We start from the raw sequence: 8,332 nt of genomic DNA, 5'->3' as shown, positions 1-8,332 counted from the left end.
TGCAACACCATGAAACCATGGATAGAATGATAGACCTTAGACCATGGAAGTTATACGTGTGACAAAATCGTACTTCATATCATTGAATAAGGCTTTAATTGTTTAGTGCTAGTTGTTGTTGTTGTTTTCTTAATGAAAAATATAAGTAAAATCGATTTAAGTTATTAAAGTTTATGATTTTATACTAAATAGTTATTGAAAAGTTAAGAATGTAAGAAGTGAGACATAATAATTAAGGGAAAATAACGGAATGTAGACATAATAGGAAAGGGATATGAGAATACGAAGTACAAAATTTGGTGCATTATTAATTTACTATACATGTATAGTCGTCGTATGTATAAATAATAAAAAGCAAGCAATTTTACATACTATAGTACTTGAGCATAAGGTTCGTAGAACCATCTGATAAATAGGTAGACATATAAATAGTTATGGGTAATAATGATCCAAGCTTGATGTAAATTTCATTTAAATCTGGTTTTGGACTAGAATAATTATAATTTTTATAAATGCACCAAACTTTGCTTTAAAGGCTTTCTTAATATAAGTCTTGCTGCTCACCCTCCTATTTCCTATCCTCTTATAGTATTTGCAAATAAGAAAATTAATATTAGTCTTCAAATATAAGCATATATATATTGATCACTACAAATGATACTTCAATTCCAATCCAATCAAACAAAGTGTACCATTAAAAATATATAGTAAGTTGATATTAAATACTCAATAGTCATCTTAAATACTCAGTAATTGATCTAAATAAGCATAGAGTATTTTAAGCGTCGATTCAAAGTGTGCCTATTTTAACATATGTGAATATGTTTGACAATCTTTGAAAGTTGGAATTGACTAATACGACAAGGACAAGGAATAAAGTAAGGATAGAGCTATCAACAAGTTTTAAGAAACTTGTAAATCGTTAACAAATTTTACCGAAAAGGACAAGACAACCACAAATTTTGATCCAGGAAGGTTACACCCTATTCATAATAAATGAGATTACTAATTCTATATGGTGAATAATCACGACTGAAGGTATAGGGATGAATTAAAGGTACGAAATTAAAATAGCAAAAAAAAATTAAATAAATAAAATCAATATTAATCATAATGAAATAAAGATATAAGGATTAGTTGATAAAATGGATACATATAATTCTAGTTTCTTTCTCAATATAGTATATGAGACCGGTTTGATTATATATTGTAGATTTTATTTTGTTACAATGTTAAGAGCTTAAACTTTTCAGGAAAAATCTCGTGAAAAGATAAATGATTTCTTTAATCACTTTGGATTATGTACAAAATGTCAAGCCAATAGGATACAGTTCAAAGATCAGATAAAGTATCTATGTAATCCATGTACAAGAGTTAGATTATTTGTCACATAGTTAATTAATTTTGGTTATGAAGTCTAATTAATAAATCTTGATAGATGTAAGGCTCATAACAACTACAAAGTATATTATTCTAGGTTTGTAATACAAAATCAAATCAATATACTTTTTATTTTAAATCAATCGTATCACGTCGGATTCTGGTTCTTAAGGCCATCTTGATTTTGTGCTTAACAATTATTTCAATATAAAAGCAATACAAAAGACCAAGTATGCTTCCATTAAATTCATTGGCAAAAAGGTAATCATAAATTTTTTTTCTTCAAAATTCTCCCTTCCCCTTACAGCTAGCTAGTGTCATTTAATTAAAAAAAATTAGGAAGAGTTAATCTCTAATCAATGTCATTACTATTAACCTAAGATAATTAATATTTATACAAGCTAGCAATGCATGTGTTAAAACTAGAAAGTGAATTTTTTATATATTTTAAAATTTAGTCATTTTCATGTGAGAAATATATTATAATTTATATAGGCTATATCCTCTAATAATTCTCCTATACTTATTTGATTGTTGTTGTAAATAATATTTTGATTATGTTTGTTTTTCAGACATGTCTAAAACGGTTGGAGATAGTAGCATGAATGATGCAAAAAAGTTTACTGCTTTAGTTGTAGACGATACTGCTATCATTAGAAATATTGAAGAAATGTTGCTTAACAGTAAAGGGTTTAAAACCAAGGTCGTGGAAAATGGTCAAGAGGCCGTAAAAACTTTCATTGAAGGCAATTCTTTTGATGTTATTATCATGGATATGGAAATGCCAATAATGGATGGGATTCAGGTAATCTTTTTGTATTATATCTTAACAACATATCTTTTAATGATATAAGGCTATTAATAAATCAATTATGATTAATATAACATTTTGGCATAATTAGGACTTAGATGAATACTAATTAGCTAATAGCATGAATAAAATAATTAAATTTGAATCATTATATAAATACAAGATAAATTGTATTATGTGTATTCATCCCTAAACTAAATTATCATTCTATAAAAAGAACCTTTATATTCAAGTTTTTTTTTATATATAATTGCATTCTAGTACATTCCTCATTTTTCAAATTAAAAAAAATTAATGTTTGTACCATCTATACTTGATATTTAAAAACTCAAATCGATTAAGACACATGTCCCCATCCTAATACACTTCTCTATCTTTTTCTTACTATATTAATTTTTTATTATACTATTTTTCTTTAATTCTTTCATTAAACTTAAACTTCATCTTCCATGCACACTTCATCTTTATCTCCCCTCTTCAATTCAACCTTTTTCCTTTTCTCTCTTTAATTTTAGCCCCTCCACCTTCTTTATTTAGTCCCCATTTTCAATCAAAGTTCCAAAAATTAAATTTCTTAAATCATGTTTCTGATTACACATTATAACTATAATGACTTACTAATATTTCCTCATTCATCGTTCAATGCAATTTTTTTTATGAATAATATGTGCATTGCACGGGCCAAAAGGCTAGTTTCAATTAAATTAATGAACTATAATTTCAAAGGGTAAAATTATCACCCTTGCATTATTACTTAATTATGAATACTAATTTTTTAATATTTATATTAATTTTTAAACTAATTCTTTTACGTGAAGGAAACTAAAGAGTTGCGAGCTATGGGCGTTAAGGCTTAATATTTGGTGTGACGAATTCTGAATCAAAGTCATACATTCAAGCATTTGTAGAAGCTGGTTTAGATGAATACTTTCCAAAAACCACTGGACTTTGTGAAGATTGATAACATACTCAAGCGCCTCGAAAAGTGATACTAAAATAAATTTGCATTGGCACTACAAAATGAAATAAATAAACTATGTTTTGTAATTTAATATTTAAATATTGTACTCCTAGCTTCGATATGTTGTTTTTTTTTTTTTTTTTTTATAGTTTTTCAATCAACACAATTATGATTAAATATTACAAAATTTCATATATTGAAAAGTACTCATTATTAAACATATATGCCCTTATCAATATATCATTAAAATGTTCGTTTACCTATCTATCCTTACAAATATTGATGTTTGTTCTAGGGCTGTCAAAAATTGACACGACACAATAACCCGACACAAAGTAAGCAGGTTTGGGTCAACAATTCTCGACCCGATTACATAATTGGATCGACACAAACACAATACGAAATTAAACAGCTTAGATTTGGAGGTTTGGGTTGAAATTTCAACTCGAAACCGACACACATAACCCGATTATATAAATGGATTGAACGACAACCCGCCAACTCGAACTAGACACACTTAATCTATTAATTAAGTAGGAAAAAAAACTGATTTTTTTTTAATTCAAACTTGTAATTTTGTAATTACCTTAACACCATTTATACATTTTGGTAACTTTTTGGCGAATAATTTAGCTAAAAAATTATAATTTTCATCTTTTGTAAATTAAAATTTAATTAGGCGGTTAATTTGAGACAATTCTTATGTATGGTTGTATTGTTAAAACTACTAGCTTTAAATCCTTGTGGTATATTTTTCTAAAACTACTACCTTTAAACTGTTGTAGTATCTTTAATGCATTAATGACAGTGTTTGTCTTTTTATTTTTGAATTGAATATTAATTAATTTATTAAATACTATGTGGATAATGGAGAAGTATCGATTGTGACAGAAATTCCTCCAACTATGGCCTTCACCTGTTGATGAAGGGACGACCTTAAGGTCATGAAACCAAGGGCGTCCCAACAACTAATTGAAAGAAGTAGTTTTGATGTCTACCACTTGGAAAGTAGTAACATGTTCAATGACTCCTGTCGTGACATTCATAGTGATAGTCCCAAAGCTTGGCAACGAGAGTTGTCATAAGCCCTTATTCCTTGTGTAGATGGAGACAAATCTTCATCTCTTATTCTAACATCCTCGCAGTTCGTAGTGGGAAAACATTGATAGCTGACCCATTATTTGCAAGATCATTGGGACATTCATTCTCTGGCATATTACTGTGAGCTTTAAGGCCTTGTTATGTTTATCACCCTTTGGAGGTAGATCCTTGTAGAAAAAGTGATTAGATTGATAGGACTTGGAAGATCACTCATGAGGAAATTAGCCAACCCCTCAGGAGTGGTTTCATAATCTATTCCTACTTTAGCCAAGACATCCATTACTGCGACTCTATGCTCACGATGTGGCTAGTAGTTTCCATACATTTATCTTGATTTAGTCTTCTTAAGTTGTTTGACAACATTATTGTTTCTATGATGGGTATGGGAATTGTTGGATAGTAGAATAGGTTGTTTGTAATGGGAGGTTACATTCTCCCTAATCTTGTGAGGACATCTATGGGTGAGTCTTCTTCATCTTAAATGTCATCTACTGGATAGATTGTGGAAAGTGAGGTTTCTTCCAAATCTTTGAAGTAACATCCTCATCATCACTTTCCCAAACTCCATTAATATAGCATCTTTTCCGACTTATTTGAACCAACTTCTTGTTATCGATTAGTCTTAGATTAGATCTTGAACTTGAAGCAATGTCAATGGTATGTCCCCCAGATTGATGGTAAGGACAATAGAATAATCTGTCCTTTTTAGTGATTTAAAAGGTCTTGGCTCGTGAGGTTTAATCTTCCCACTCTCGAAGAGCTTTTGAAACATATTTTCATAAGAGGTCCCAAGTGGAGTATTAGGCTAATTGCTCCTTTTAGGTTTTTTGACTACTTGGAGAGAAAGGGTTTCTCTTATTAGTCTTAGTAGTTGTCATCTTTTCCATATCGCGCTTATTTTGAACCATTTTTAGATGGTCGAGGGTATCGCGACATATATCAATTGCCTCTTTCAACGTGTTATGAAGTTCCATACCTCTTCTTTACTAGCAGACAACTCACCTATAGTATGCTTCTTGCATCGAAAAAGGTTTCCTTCTCTCTTCGATGGCATGAATCTCTTAAACTAGCTTAATGAGGGTTGTTGGATCAACATATTTTCCTCATCAAAAATAGCCAAGGAATCTGAAAGTGGAGCACTATTAATACTTGGCTTCTTACTTTCAAGAGGCACTTGAAGTTTGTTATTTCAATGAGATCTTGAATAGCTTCCAGCAATTTTTAGTAAATTGGTCCTTGCCTTGATGGTATTTGAAATGTGCATTGGTTCCAGCTAGTTGTCCTCTTTTGACTGGTGGATCCCCAAATGGTCCAATGGAAGTATAAGACCCTTTGCATGAAGGCATCAAAGGCTTAAGTGAAAGTAGGGTTGTCAGTTGGTTTGAATTTAGGATGTCATTGGCATTGAACTTCTACAGAAAAGTTTCTTGTCCACTAAGACCCCTTGTGAACTAATCCCCTGGAATTTATAGTCATTGGAGAGCTTTCTCAAGCTTTCCTCCATTCGCTCCATCTGTTGTTGTTTTGCAGGGTCATTGACTTGAAGAGCAAGGGTCTAAACTAGCAAGGTTTTTCCTAAGCTCATCAACTTCTTGTTGGGTAGCCATTAGTACGAACTTTTTCCTGTGTCTCTGGGGCTTATCGAAGAGTAGAACTTGAACGAAGGTGTTATCCTTGATTAATTGTCCTTCCTTTCTGGACCAAGAGTTGTAAATTAAACCATTTTGTTTTAATGACTTGACTCAAATTGACTTTGACTTTATTGGCTTTAAAGGCAAAAAAAGCAAAAATAGGGTGCATCTTTTTGGGAATCAAGTATGGGGATTCAAATAACATGGTTATCTTTGGAGGATTAATATCCAACTTACCCCCCTAAAAAATGACGGAAAAACACGCGCACACAAGACTCTCTAGACATGTCAAGGTGTAATATGTATACAAAGTGTGTGCTTTAGAAGTGAGTGAAAGTGGCATGATTTGACACTTGTGTAAGACCATGAGACTATGTGCTTAGACTCAATTAAGGACTAAATACGGTTTCTGCCATTAATAAACTGATTAATTAGACTCAGCGTGAAGACTCCAGCAGGAAACTGGACCATCGCGCAAACCATGGCACTGTCGGATACACCAGCACCGTCACGACGCGACATTGCTATTGCATCACGCCAGACACTAGCGTGTCGCGCCACAGGCTAAACCTCGGCGTCATTGCTGAAATTGTGGTATGGGCTTGTTTCTAGTATTCTACCTTAGAGGGAAAAACCTATAGTCGTACTAAGTTAGGTTTGATCAATTTATTTAGACTTTAAATACTAATATTAATTGGTTAATTAATCAATTAAGCAAAGTCCTTTAGTCATTAATTAGTTTATTTAGACTCGATCATAAGTTAAACAAACGGCTAGTGTATATATGCACAAGCAAGAGATGCACAAGTAGTCAAGTAAGCACAATATGTTGCAATGAGTGTGCAACCTAACCATGGCTCTAGTTCTCTAAAGTTCAAGGATAAGGGTTAGTCAAAGAGGGTCCATGGTTATGATTTCGGATGCATCGCTGTAGGGAATATTTCAAGCATTATCCCTAGCTTGAACCCCACTGTGATCATACACTAAAGTACGGTGGCGTCCAAAGGGAAAGAAGATAGAGCAAAAAAGTCGCCAACAAGTTTTAGGAACTTGTAAACCGTTCACAGGGTGAAGGTTACACCCCTTAACGATCCAAGAGATCATCAACTCCAATAGGTCTGGAACCATGACTGGTAATTTGAGGATGAAGGTACAAATCCAACCTAAAAGAGATTGAACCTGCCCTAATAATAGGCCTCTACTTTATTCTGATCGTATTCATGTGCGCTTTCTGACTAACATGCAATCAATATGATTAACCCTAAACCTGTTTATCTATGTTGGTTGAATTTAATGCACAAATAAAACTATTATTGGTGATCACTTGAATTATAATCATATTAACCCTAAACAAGATTATTAATTATCTTATTAAACATGATTACAAGTACAAATTCCCTTTAAACATGCATAAAAGGCGTGATCAAGCAATAACAATAAATATCAAGCAACATAATAATAATCAAAATAATCATTAAAATAATCATGATCATGTTAAAGCATAATAATAGCAAGATCCTAGTCATGATACTAACAAGATTAATAACAAATCCTAGCATGTCACTAAACATTAAAAATCAAAGCTTTAACCCTAACATGATACTAACATGAATATTAGGAAAGAATATAGGAAGCATAATACTTTTAATCATACTTTATATTAAAGTTACCCTAGACATGATACTAGGAAGATCAAAACGCCCTAACATAACATTAGGAATCATAATAACAACCTAAGCATGATTTCTACATCATAATATTAATAAAAACCATTAAAGTACTTACTTGGATGCCTCGTACCTCTTTCTAATAACAAAATACACACGTTAGTAACTTCAAGGAAAATAATAAAACAACAATCAAATTAAATAATTGAAATAAAGATTTGGGACCAAACCCTCAGAAATTAAACCTTTCACGTCTAGGGAGAAGGCAAATTCGAATTATGCTAGGTGTGTCTAGTGCTAATGTATGAGGAATTGTGTTTGTAAAAGGCTAGGCTAGAAAGAGAGAGAGAATCAAGAAATTCTTGATGAGAATTGGTGATTGAAAACTGAGTTTTTAGAAGACTATTTATAGAGAAAATCAGCCAAAAAGATAAAAAAAAAAATCGAAACAAAATTCCGACGCGTAAAACGAGGTTAGCGCCAGACGCTGAAATTAGCGCCAGGCGCTAACGCTAGCGCCAGGCGCCAAGCTTAGCGTCAAGCGCTAATGGTAGCGTTTGGCGCTAACTTAATTATTTGACGCGTTTTCTAAAAATCAGATAGAAATTGCGGTACCGGAGGATAAAATCGTATTTTCCTCAAAAACATTTTTATTCTGATTAAAGCTCTAAAAAGTCAACAAAAGTCAAAAATGCTAATTGAATTAGGAATGAAAAGAACCTTCTAGAAGAATCTAGAGGACTAAAACCATTCCTAATTGCATTAGGAATGATAAATCCAT

At 32.0% G+C, this 8,332-nt stretch overlaps 1 pseudogene; it reads left to right on the top strand.

The window, feature by feature from the left end:
• The first annotated feature begins 1,954 nt into the window (after positions 1 to 1,954).
• On the top strand, positions 1,955 to 3,180 carry LOC110712799 (annotated as a pseudogene).
• Positions 3,181 to 8,332: the final 5,152 nt, after the last annotated feature.

Source organism: Chenopodium quinoa, unplaced genomic scaffold, assembly GCF_001683475.1.
Source record: "Chenopodium quinoa cultivar QQ74 unplaced genomic scaffold, ASM168347v1, whole genome shotgun sequence".
In the NCBI taxonomy this organism is placed as follows: domain Eukaryota; kingdom Viridiplantae; phylum Streptophyta; class Magnoliopsida; order Caryophyllales; family Amaranthaceae; genus Chenopodium; species Chenopodium quinoa.
The sequence above is the reverse complement of the archived record's forward strand: the minus strand, read 5'-3'. Positions and strand labels throughout refer to the sequence as shown.